Consider the following 13,352-nt stretch of genomic DNA (forward strand, 5'->3'; position numbering starts at 1 on the left):
GTCTGTTTGTAAAAGTAATTTGTAAATAAAAAGCAATTAATTATGCTGTTTAAAAGAGCCAAAATCATTGTTTCAAACCGAGGGTTGAGTTAAACTACTTGACAACTCTAAGGTCTTGCCAAAGGGGGCTCCTGGATTAGAAACAGGGACCTCTTGATCTGCAGTCAAATGCTCTCCACTGAGCTATACCCCCTCGTGAAAGAAGACTGTTGGTATAGCAAAAGAAGACTTTTTCATCAAGGTCTGTTTGTAAAAGTAATTTGTAAATAAAAAAGCAATTAAATATGCTGTTTAAAAGAGCCAAAATCATTGTTTCAAACCGAGGGTCGAGTTAAACTACTTGACAACTCTAAGGTCTTGCCAAAGGGGGCTCCTGGATTAGAAACAGGGACCTCTTGATCTGCAGTCAAATGCTCTACCAATGAGCTATACCCCCTCTGAAAAAAAGACTGGTATAGCAAAATAAGAATTTGTACCAGTGACCTCTTGATCTGCAGATAAATGCTCTACCCCCTATACCCCCTCGTAAAAGAAGACTGTTGGTATAGCAAAAGAAGACTCTTTCATCAAGGTCAGTTTGTAAAAGTAATTTGCAAATAAAAAAGCAATGAATTATGCTGTTTGGAAGAGACAAATCCAATGTGCCAAAACCAGTGTCAATGTAAATCACAGAGACAACTCCAAGGTCTTGCCAAAGGGGGCATCCGGATTTGAACCGGGGACCTCTTGATCTTCAGTCAAATGCTCTACCACTGAGCTATACCCCTCTTAAAAAAAAGGCTTCTGGTATAGAAAAAAGACTCTTTCATCAAGGTCTGTTTGTAAATTATGTCTTTAGGAAGAGCCAACACCAATGTGCCAAACCCAGGGTCGAGGTAAATTATGGACGCAATTCCAAGAACTTGCCAAAGGGGCACTCGGATTTGAAAGGTGGATATTAGCATTTGTACCAGTGACCTCTTGATCTGCAGTCAAATGCTCTCCACTGAGCTATACCCCCTCGTGAAAGAAGACTGTTGGTATAGCAAAAGAAGACTCTTTCATCAAGGTCAGTTTGTAAAAGTAATTTGTAAATAAAAAAGCAATTAATTATGCTGTTTGGAAGAGACAAATCCAATGTGCCAAAAGCAGGGTCAATGTAAATCACAGAGACAACTCCAAGGTCTTGCCAAAGGGGGCATCCGGATTTGAACCGGGGACCTCTTGATCTGCAGTCAAATGCTCTACCACTGAGCTATACCCCTCTCTTAAAAAAAGACTTCTGGTATAGAAAAAAAGACTCTTTCATCAAGGTCTGTTTGTAAATTATGTCTTTAGGAAGAGCCAACACCAATGTGCCAAACCCAGGGTCGAGGTAAATTATGGACGCAATTCCAAGAACTTGCCAAAGGGGCACTCGGATTTGAAAGGTGGATATTAGCATTTGTACCAGTGACCTCTTGATCTGCAGTCAAATGCTCTACCACTGAGCTATACCCCCTCTTAAAAAAGGCTTCTGGTATAGAAAAAAGACTCTTTCATCAAGGTCTGTTTGTAAATTATGTCTTTAGGAAGAGCCAACACCAATGTGCCAAACCCAGGGTCGAGGTAAATTATGGACGCAATTCCAAGAACTTGCCAAAGGGGCACTCGGATTTGAAAGGTGGATATTAGCATTTGTACCAGTGACCTCTTGATCTGCAGTCAAATGCTCTCCACTGAGCTATACCCCCTCGTGAAAGAAGACTGTTGGTATAGCAAAAGAAGACTTTTTCATCAAGGTCTGTTTGTAAAAGTAATTTGTAAATAAAAAAGCAATTAATTATGCTGTTTAAAAGAGCCAAAATCATTGTTTCAAACCGAGGGTCGAGTTAAACTACTTGACAACTCTAAGGTCTTGCCAAAGGGGGCTCCTGGATTAGACACAGGGACCTCTTGATCTGCAGTCAAATGCTCTACCACTGAGCTATACCCCCTCTGAAAAAAAGACTGGTATAGCAAAATAAGAATTTGTACCAGTGACCTCTTGATCTGCAGATAAATGCTCTCCACTGAGCTATACCCCCTCGTAAAAGAAGACTGTTGGTATAGCAAAAGAAGACTCTTTCATCAAGGTCAGTTTGTAAAAGTAATTTGCAAATAAAAAAGCAATGAATTATGCTGTTTGGAAGAGACAAATCCAATGTGCCAAAAGCAGGGTCAATGTAAATCACAGAGACAACTCCAAGGTCTTGCCAAAGGGGGCATCCGGATTTGAACCGGGGACCTCTTGATCTGCAGTCAAATGCTCTACCACTGAGCTATAGCCCCTCTTAAAAAAGGACTTCTGGTATAGAAAAAAGACTCTTTCATCAAGGTCTGTTTGTAAATTATGTCTTTAGGAAGAGCCAACACCAATGTGCCAAACCCAGGGTCGAGGTAAATTATGGACGCAATTCCAAGAACTTGCCAAAGGGGCACTCGGATTTGAAAGGTGGATATTAGCATTTGTACCAGTGACCTCTTGATCTGCAGTCAAATGCTCTCCACTGAGCTATACCCCCTCGTGAAAGAAGACTGTTGGTATAGCAAAAGAAGACTTTTTCATCAAGGTCTGTTTGTAAAAGTAATTTGCAAATAAAAAAGCAATTAATTATGCTGTTTTAAAAGAGCCAAAATCATTGTTTCAAACCCAGGGTCGAGTTAAACTACTTGACAACTCTAAGGTCTTGCCAATGGGGGCTCCTGGATTAGAAACAGGGACCTCTTGGTCTGCAGTCAAATGCTCTACCACTGAGCTATACCCCCTCTGAAAAAAAGACTGGTATAGCAAAATAAGAATTTGTACCAGTGACCTCTTGATAGAGCCAACACCAATGTGCCAAACCCAGGGTCGAGGTAAATTATGGACGCAATTCCAAGAACTTGCCAAAGGGGCACTCGGATTTGAAAGGTGGATATTAGCATTTGTACCAGTGACCTCTTGATCTGCAGATAAATGCTCTCCACTGAGCTATACCCCCTCGTAAAAGAAGACTGTTGGTATAGCAAAAGAAGACTCTTTCATCAAGGTCAGTTTGTAAAAGTAATTTGCAAATAAAAAAGCAATGAATTATGCTGTTTGGAAGAGACAAATCCAATGTGCCAAAAGCAGGGTCAATGTAAATCACAGAGACAACTCCAAGGTCTTGCCAAAGGGGGCATCCGGATTTGAACCAGGGACCTCTTGATCTGCAGTCAAATGCTCTACCACTGAGCTATACCCCGTCTTAAAAAAAAGGCTTCTGGTATAGAAAAAAGACTCTTTCATCAAGGTCTGTTTGTAAATTATGTCTTTAGGAAGAGCCAACACCAATGTGCCAAACCCAGGGTCGAGGTAAATTATGGACGCAATTCCAAGAACTTGCCAAAGGGGCACTCGGATTTGAAAGGTGGATATTAGCATTTGTACCAGTGACCTCTTGATCTGCAGTCAAATGCTCTCCACTGAGCTATACCCCCTCGTGAAAGAAGACTGTTGGTATAGCAAAAGAAGACTTTTTCATCAAGGTCTGTTTGTAAAAGTAATTTGTAAATAAAAAAGCAATTAATTATGCTGTTTAAAAGAGCCAAAATCATTGTTTCAAACCGAGGGTCGAGTTAAACTACTTGACAACTCTAAGGTCTTGCCAAAGGGGGCTCCTGGATTAGAAACAGGGACCTCTTGATCTGCAGTCAAATGCTCTCCACTGAGCTATACCCCCTCGTGAAAGAAGACTGTTGGTATAGCAAAAGAAGACTTTTTCATCAAGGTCTGTTTGTAAAAGTAATTTGTAAATAAAAAAGCAATTAAATATGCTGTTTAAAAGAGCCAAAATCATTGTTTCAAACCGAGGGTCGAGTTAAACTAATTGACAACTCTAAGGTCTTGCCAAAGGGGGCTCCTGGATTAGAAACAGGGACCTCTTGATCTGCAGTCAAATGCTCTACCACTGAGCTATACCCCCTCTGAAAAAAAGACTGGTATAGCAAAATAAGAATTTGTACCAGTGACCTCTTGATCTGCAGATAAATGCTCTCCACTGAGCTATACCCCCTCGTAAAAGAAGACTGTTGGTATAGCAAAAGAAGACTCTTTCATCAAGGTCAGTTTGTAAAAGTAATTTGCAAATAAAAAAGCAATGAATTATGCTGTTTGGAAGAGACAAATCCAATGTGCCAAAAGCAGGGTCAATGTAAATCACAGAGACAACTCCAAGGTCTTGCCAAAGGGGGCATCCGGATTTGAACCGGGGACCTCTTGATCTGCAGTCAAATGCTCTACCACTGAGCTATACCCCCTCTTAAAAAAAGACTTCTGGTATAGAAAAAAGACTCTTTCATCAAGGTCTGTTTGTAAATTATGTCTTTAGGAAGAGCCAACACCAATGTGCCAAACCCAGGGTCGAGGTAAATTATGGACGCAATTCCAAGAACTTGCCAAAGGGGCACTCGGATTTGAAAGGTGGATATTAGCATTTGTACCAGTGACCTCTTGATCTGCAGTCAAATGCTCTCCACTGAGCTATACCCCCTCGTGAAAGAAGACTGTTGGTATAGCAAAAGAAGACTCTTTCATCAAGGTCAGTTTGTAAAAGTAATTTGTAAATAAAAAAGCAATTAATTATGCTGTTTGGAAGAGACAAATCCAATGTGCCAAAAGCAGGGTGAATGTAAATCACAGAGACAACTCCAAGGTCTTGCCAAAGGGGGCATCCGGATTTGAACCGGGGACCTCTTGATCTGCAGTCAAATGCTCTACCACTGAGCTATACCCTCTCTTAAAAAAAGACTTCTGGTATAGAAAAAAGACTCTTTCATCAAGGTCTGTTTGTAAATTATGTCTACAGGAAGAGCCAACACCAATGTGCCAAACCCAGGGTCGAGGTAAATTATGGACGCAATTCCAAGAACTTGCCAAAGGGGCACTCGGATTTGAAAGGTGGATATTAGCATTTGTACCAGTGACCTCTTTATCTGCAGATAAATGCTCTCCACTGAGCTATACCCCCCTCGTAAAAGAAGACTGTTGGTATAGCAAAAAAAGACTCTTTCATCAAGGTCAGTTTGTAAAAGTAATTTGCAAATAAAAAAGCAATGAATTATGCTGTTTGGAAGAGACAAATCCAATGTGCCAAAACCAGGGTCAATGTAAATCACAGGTAAATCAAGGTCTTGCCAAAGGGGGCATCCGGATTTGAACCGGGGACCTCTTGATCTGCAGTCAAATGCTCTACCACTGAGCTATAGCCCCTCTTAAAAAAAGACTTCTGGTATAGAAAAAAGACTCTTTCATCAAGGTCTGTTTGTAAATTATGTCTTTAGGAAGAGCCAACACCAATGTGCCAAACCCAGGGTCGAGGTAAATTATGGACGCAATTCCAAGAACTTGCCAAAGGGGCACTCGGATTTGAAAGGTGGATATTAGCATTTGTACCAGTGACCTCTTGATCTGCAGTCAAATGCTCTCCACTGAGCTATACCCCCTCGTGAAAGAAGACTGTTGGTATAGCAAAAGAAGACTTTTTCATCAAGGTCTGTTTGTAAAAGTAATTTGTAAATAAAAAAGCAATTAATTATGCTGTTTAAAAGAGCCAAAATCATTGTTTCAAACCGAGGGTCGAGTTAAACTACTTGACAACTCTAAGGTCTTGCCAAAGGGGGCTCCTGGATTAGAAACAGGGACCTCTTGATCTGCAGTCAAATGCTCTACCACTGAGCTATACCCCCTCGTAAAAGAAGACTGTTGGTATAGCAAAAGAAGACTTTTTCATCAAGGTCTGTTTGTAAAAGTAATTTGTAAATAAAAAAGCAATTAAATATGCTGTTTAAAAGAGCCAAAATCATTGTTCCAAACCGAGGGTTGAGTTAAATTACTTGACAACTCTAAGGTCTTGCCAAAGGGGGCACCTGGATTTGAAAAAGAGACCTCTAGTTCTGCACTCAGGTGCTCCACCACTAAGCTATACCCCGTCAAAAAATAAGTTTTTTTTTTTTTTTTTTTTTTTTTTTTGCCATAGCAAAAAAGACTCTTTCATCATGGTCTGTTTGTAAAATTAATTTGCAAAACAAACCAATTGATTATGCTGTTTGGAAGAGACAAATCCATTGTCACAAATGCAGGATCAACGTAAATCACAGACACAACTCCAAGGTCTTGCCAAAGGGGGCACCCCGATTTGAAACGGGGACCTCTTGTTCTGCAGTCAAATGCTCAACCACTGAGCTATACCCCCACTTAAAAAAAGACGTGGTATAGCAAAAAAAGACTCTGTACATGATACATGATACACTCCATATGCACACGATATATTCTATACTTATACACTCCAAACATAATACATTCTATACATATGCACACATGATACACTCCATACATATGCACGGTACCAAGGGTCAGGTGTCCATATGTCCGGGTATGGGATAGAACCCGGGTCTCTGGCGTTAAAGGTGAGTCACATGATGTACATGTACATGACACGCTGTTTACGTATACACACCGTACATATGCACATCTGATACATTCTATACATATACACACACGGATCACGCTATACATATACACACACACTCTATACATTTGAACACGATACATTCTACACTCCATAAATATACACACACGATACACAGGAGATATACTCTATACATATGAACATAATACACTTTCTACATATACACATGATAAACTCCATATGCACACATGATATATTCTATACATATACACTCCATACATGATACATTCTATACATATACACACACAATATACTCCATACATATGCACACATCATACACTCGATACATATGCACATATGATACATGCTATACATATACACTCTATACATATGAACATGATACACTCCAGATGCGCACATGATATATTCTATACATACATGATACATTCATGTCAGGGTTTGGGATAGAAACCAGGTCTCTGGTGAGTCACATACCTCTGAGCTACACATGATACACTGTTTATATATACACATCTGATACATACACACACGCCATACATATATAGATATAGACAGGAGAGACACTATATACATATAAACTCTATACATATGCTATACATATACACACACGACATATTCCCTACATATTCCCCACACATTATATATTCTATACATATACACTCCATACATACAGGATAAACTCCATACATATGCAGATATGATACATTCTATACATATACATGATACACTCATGTCAGGGTTTGGGATAGAACCCGGGTCTCTGGTGTGAAAGGTGAGTCACATACCTCTGAGCTACTGAGCTGTACATGATACACTGTTTACGTATACACAACATACATATGCACATTCTATACATATACACTTTCTACATATACACTTCATATGCACGCATGATACATTCTATACATATGAACATGATGCACTCTATACATATGCATACATGAATCACGTTATACATATATACACACACACACGATATACTCCCTACATATACACACATCATACACACATTTGTTACATTCTATCCATATACTCCATACATATGCACACATGATACATTCTATATATATACACACTCCATACATATACACATGATACACTCCATATGTACACATTATATATTCTATACACTCCTTACATGACACATATTACAATCTTTACATACTTGATACACTCATGTCAGGGTTTGGGATAGAAGTCACAAACCTCTGAGCTGTACATGATACACTGTTTACGTATACACACCATACATATGCACATCTCATACATTCTATACATAATCACACACACACGATACATATACACAGGAGAGACACTATACATGAACATGATACACTTTCTACATATACACACGATGCATTCTATACATATGAACTCTATACAACTGCATTCATGAATCACGCTATACATATACACACACACACTCTATACATATTTGTTACATTCTTACCATATACTCCTTACATATGCACACATGATACATTCTATACATATACACAGGAGAGACACTCTATACATATACACATGATACACTCCATATGCACATATTATATATTCTATACATATACACTCCATACAAACAGGATACACTCCATACATGATACACTCATGTCAGGGTTTGGGATAGAACCCAGATCTCTGGTGTGAAAGGTGAGTCACATACTTCTGAGCTGTACATGATACACTGTTTACGTATACACACACACACACACACACACACTCTATAGATATACACAGGAGAGACACTCTATACATGAACACAATACACTTTCTACATATACACACGCATACATGAATCATGCTATACATATACACATCATACCCTCTATACATATTTGTTACATTCTAACCATATACTCCATACAAATGCACACAAGATACATTCTATACATATACACACTCTATACATATACACAGGAGAGACACTCTATACATATACACATGATACACTCCATATGCACATATTATATATTCTATACATATACACATGATACATTCTTTACATACAGGTTACACTCCATACATGATACATTCTATACATATACATGATACACTCATGTCAGGGTTTGGGATAGAACCCGGGTCTCTGGTGTGAAAGGTGAGTCATATACCTCTGAGCTACTGAACTGTACATGCTACACTGTTTATGTATACCATACATATACACTCTATAGATATACACAGGAGAGACACTCTATACATGAACACAATACACTTTCTACATATACACATATGATATATTCTATACAAATACATGATACATATACAAATGATACATTCTATACATATACACGGTACACGACATACATATGCACTCTATAAATATACACAGGAGAGACACTCTATACATGAACACAATACACTTTCTACATATACACTCAATACATGATACATATACACACAGGAGAGACACTATACATGAACGCGATACACTTTCTACATATACACTTCATATGCACACATGATACATTCTATACATATGAACATGATGCACTCTATACATATGCATACATGAATCACGCTATACATATACACACAAGATATACTCCCTACATATACACACAATACACGTGCACAGGAGATACACTATAAATATGAACACGATACACTCCAGATGCGCACATGATATGTTCTATACATATACACTCCATACATGATGCATATACACACACACAATATACTCCATACATATGCACACATCATACACTCGATACATTCTACACTCCATACATATGCACACATGATATATTCTATACATATGCACACATGAATCACGCTATACATATACACTCGATACACTTTCTACATATACACATACATCTGATACACTATACATATGCACACATGATACATATATACACAATACACTCATGTCAGGGTTTGGGATAGAACCAGGGTCTCTGGCGTGAAAGGTGAGTCACATATCTCTGAGCTGTATAAGATACACTCTTTATGAATACACACATGATACATTCTATACATATACACACACACAATACACTCCATACATATGCACACATCATACACATTTGATACCGTCTATACATATACACTCGATACATATGCACGTTTGATATCGTCTATTCATATACACATTCTATATAAATAGACACATGATACACTCGAACTTCATACATATACACACAATACATTCTATACTCCATGCATATGCACAGGAGAGACACTCTATACATATGAACACGATTCACTTTCTACATATACACACATGATATATTCTATACATATACACACAGGAGAGACACTGACACACGATATACTCCATACATATTTGTTACATTCTATCCATATACTCCATACATATGCACATATGATACATTCTATACACTCGAACTCCATACATTCTATATATATATATACATGATACACTCAAGTCAGGGTTTGGGATAGAACCATTATCTCTGGTGTGAAAGGTGAGTCACATACCTCTGAGCTATACATGATACACTGTTTACGTATACACACCATACATATGCACATCTGTTACATTCTATACATATACACACACAATACATTCAGATATACACAGGAGAGACACTCTATACATGAACACAATATACTTTCTACATATACACATATGATATATTCTATACAAATACATGATACATATGCACTCTATAGATATACACAGGAGAGACATTCTATACATGAACACAATACACTTTCTACATATTCTATACATATACGCTCAATACATGATACACTTTCTACATATGAACTCTATACATATGCATATGCATACAGGAATCACGCTATACATATATAGACACACGATATACTCCCTACATATACACATTTGTTACATTCTATCCATACACTCATGATACATTCTATACATATACACATTCAAACTCCATACATATACACAGGAGAGACACTCTATACATATACACATATATACTCCATACATATGCAGACATGATACACTCATGTCAGGGTTTGGGATAGAACCTGGATACATTCTATACATATACACTGGAGAGACTCTTTATACATGAACACAATACGCTTTCTACATATACACATTATATATTCTATACATATACACTCAATACATGATACATATACACACATGATACAATCTTTACATACATGATACACTCCATACATATGCAGACATGATACATTCTATACATATACATGATACACTCATGTCAGGGTTTGGTATAGAACCCGGGTCTCTGGTGTGAAAGGTGAGTCACATACCTCTGAGCTACTGAGTTGTACATGATACACTGTTTACGTATACACACCATACATATGCACATCTGATACATTCTATACATATACACACACTCTATAGATATACACAGGAGAGACACTCTATACATGAACACAATACACTTTCTACATATACACTTCATCATATGTACTCTATACATATGCATACATGAATCATGCTATACATATACACACACGATATACTCCCTACATATACACACACATCATACACTCTATACATATTTGTTACATTCTAACCATATACTCCATACATATGCACACATGATACATTCTATACATATACACACTCTATACATATACACAGGAGAGACACTCTATACATATACACATGATACACTCCATATGCACACATTATATATTCTATACATATACACTCCATACAACACACATGATACATTCTTTACATACAGGATAAACTCCATACATATGCAGACATCATACATTCTATACATATGAACATGATGCACTCTATACATATGCACACATGAATCATGCTATACATATATGCACACACACACACGATATACTCCCTACATATACACACATCATACACTCTATACATTCTATCCATATACACACTAAACATTCGAACTCAATACATATACATTCTATACATTTTGCCAAAGGGGGCACCTGGATTTGAAACGGGGTCCTCTTGTTCTGCACTCAAGTGCTTCACCACTGAGCTATACCCCATCACAAAAGAAGACTTTTGGAATAGCAAAAGAAGACTCTTTTATCAAGGTCTGTTTGTAAAAGTAATTTGCAAAAAAAAATAATTGATTATGCGGTTTGGAAGAGACAAACCCAATGGGCCAAACCCAGGGTCAAGGTAAATCACAGGCACAACTCCAAGTTCTTGCCAAAGGGGACACCCGAATTTGAACCGGGGACCTCTTGATCTGCAGGCAAATGCTCTCCACTGAGCTATACCCCCTCGTAAAAGAAGACTGTTGGTATAGCAAAAGAAGACTCTTTCATCAAGGTCTGTTTGTAAAAGTAATTTTCAAAAAAAAAAAACAATTGATTATGCTGTTTGGAAGAGACAAATCCAATGTGCCAAACCCAGGGTCAAGGTAAACTACGATTTGAAAGGTGGGTATTAGCATTTGAACCAGTGACCTCTTGATCGGCAGTCAAATGCTTTCCATTGAGATATTCCGCCTCATAAAAGAAGACTTTTGTGATAGCAAAAGAAGACTCTTTCATCAAGGTCTGTTTGTAAAAGTAATTTGCAAATAAAAAAGCAATTAATTATGCTGTTTGGAAGAGCCAAATTCATTGTGCCAACCCGAGGGTCGAGGTAAAATACAGAGACAAATTCAAGGTCTTGCCAAAGGGGGCACCTGGATTTGAAACAGGGACCTCTTGTTCTGCACTCAAGTGCTCCACCACTGACCTATACCCCGTCACAAAAGAAGACTTTTGGTATAGCAAAAAAAAAAGACTCTTTCACCAAGGTCTGTTTGTTAATTAATTTGCAAAAAACAATTGATTATGCTGTTTGGAAGAACCAAATGCATTGTGCCAAACCCAGGGTCAGTTTAAATCACTGACACAACTCCAAGGTCTTGCCAAAGGGGTCACCCGGATAAAAGACGATTTAAAAGGTGGGTATTAGCATTTGAACCAGTGACCTCTTGATCTGCCGTCAAATGCTCTACCACTGAGCTATACCCCCTTATAAAAAAAGAATTTTGATATAGGAAAAAAGACTCTTTCATCAAGGTCTGTTTGTAAAAGTAATTTGCAATTAAAAAAGCAATTAATTATGCTTTTTGAAAGAGCCAAACTCATTGTGTCAAACCAAGGTTCGAGGTAAAATACAGTGACAATTCCAAGGTCTTGCCTAGGGGGGCACAAAGATTTGAACCGGAGACCTCTTGATCTGCAGTCAAATGCTCTACCAATGAGCTATACCCCTCGTAAAACAAGACTGTTGGTATAGCAAAAAAAAGACTCTTTCATCAAGGTCTGTTTCTAAAAGTAATTTGCAAATACAAAAGCAATTAATTATGTTGTTTTGAAGAGCCCAAATCCAATGTGCCAAACCCAGGGTCAAGGTAAATCACAGACACAATTCCAGGGTCTTGGCAAAGGTGGCATTTGCATTTGAACCGGGGACCTCTTGATTTGCAGTAAAATGCTCTACAACTGAACTGTACCCCCATGAAATAGTAAACCTTTAGTATAACAAAAATGAAACACTCTTTCATAAAAGTCTGTTTATAAAATTAATTTGCAAAAAAAAGCAATAGACTATGTCTTTAGGAAGTGCCATATGCAATGTGCCAAAATGAGGGTTGAGGTAAATTACAGACACAATTCCAAGGTCTTGCCAAAGGGGGCACCTGGATCTGAACCAGGGACCTCTTGATCTGCAGTCAAATGCTTTACCACTGAGCTATACCCCCTTGTAAAAGAAGACGTTTGGTGTAGCAAAAAACGACTCTTTCATCGTCTGTTTGTAACAAGCTGTAACATCCAGCTCTCCCTGGGGAAGCCAGTACGGAAGTAACTAAAACTGCAATTCATCGACTCGCCTTGGGGGGCTGGCTCCAGGAAGTCCAGGTCATTTCTGACTGCAATGGGAAATTGGCCATTTTTACAGCTGTTAAAAACATGCTTACAGCCTGGTACAAA

At 38.1% G+C, this 13,352-nt stretch overlaps 9 non-coding genes across 9 annotated transcripts; all 9 read right to left on the reverse strand.

Annotated features, from left to right (window-relative positions):
• Window positions 1-1,172: 1,172 nt before the first annotated feature.
• On the reverse strand, window positions 1,173-1,244 carry trnac-gca (transfer RNA cysteine (anticodon GCA)). Its single transcript has one exon. It is a non-coding gene; the product is annotated as a tRNA-Cys (tRNA).
• A 973-nt stretch (window positions 1,245-2,217) lies between these two features.
• On the reverse strand, window positions 2,218-2,289 carry trnac-gca (transfer RNA cysteine (anticodon GCA)). Its single transcript has one exon. It is a non-coding gene; the product is annotated as a tRNA-Cys (tRNA).
• Window positions 2,290-3,153: 864 nt separating this feature from the next.
• Window positions 3,154-3,225, reverse strand: trnac-gca (transfer RNA cysteine (anticodon GCA)). Its single transcript has one exon. It is a non-coding gene; the product is annotated as a tRNA-Cys (tRNA).
• A 647-nt stretch (window positions 3,226-3,872) lies between these two features.
• Window positions 3,873-3,944, reverse strand: trnac-gca (transfer RNA cysteine (anticodon GCA)). Its single transcript has one exon. It is a non-coding gene; the product is annotated as a tRNA-Cys (tRNA).
• A 262-nt stretch (window positions 3,945-4,206) lies between these two features.
• trnac-gca (transfer RNA cysteine (anticodon GCA)) lies at window positions 4,207-4,278 on the reverse strand. Its single transcript has one exon. It is a non-coding gene; the product is annotated as a tRNA-Cys (tRNA).
• A 405-nt stretch (window positions 4,279-4,683) lies between these two features.
• Window positions 4,684-4,755, reverse strand: trnac-gca (transfer RNA cysteine (anticodon GCA)). Its single transcript has one exon. It is a non-coding gene; the product is annotated as a tRNA-Cys (tRNA).
• A 403-nt stretch (window positions 4,756-5,158) lies between these two features.
• On the reverse strand, window positions 5,159-5,230 carry trnac-gca (transfer RNA cysteine (anticodon GCA)). Its single transcript has one exon. It is a non-coding gene; the product is annotated as a tRNA-Cys (tRNA).
• Window positions 5,231-5,634: 404 nt separating this feature from the next.
• trnac-gca (transfer RNA cysteine (anticodon GCA)) lies at window positions 5,635-5,706 on the reverse strand. Its single transcript has one exon. It is a non-coding gene; the product is annotated as a tRNA-Cys (tRNA).
• Window positions 5,707-13,051: 7,345 nt separating this feature from the next.
• Window positions 13,052-13,123, reverse strand: trnac-gca (transfer RNA cysteine (anticodon GCA)). Its single transcript has one exon. It is a non-coding gene; the product is annotated as a tRNA-Cys (tRNA).
• Between the last annotated feature and the right edge of the window lie 229 nt (window positions 13,124-13,352).

The sequence above is a fragment of the Danio aesculapii genome, chromosome 11, assembly GCF_903798145.1.
Source record: "Danio aesculapii chromosome 11, fDanAes4.1, whole genome shotgun sequence".
In the NCBI taxonomy this organism is placed as follows: Eukaryota; Metazoa; Chordata; class Actinopteri; order Cypriniformes; family Danionidae; genus Danio; species Danio aesculapii.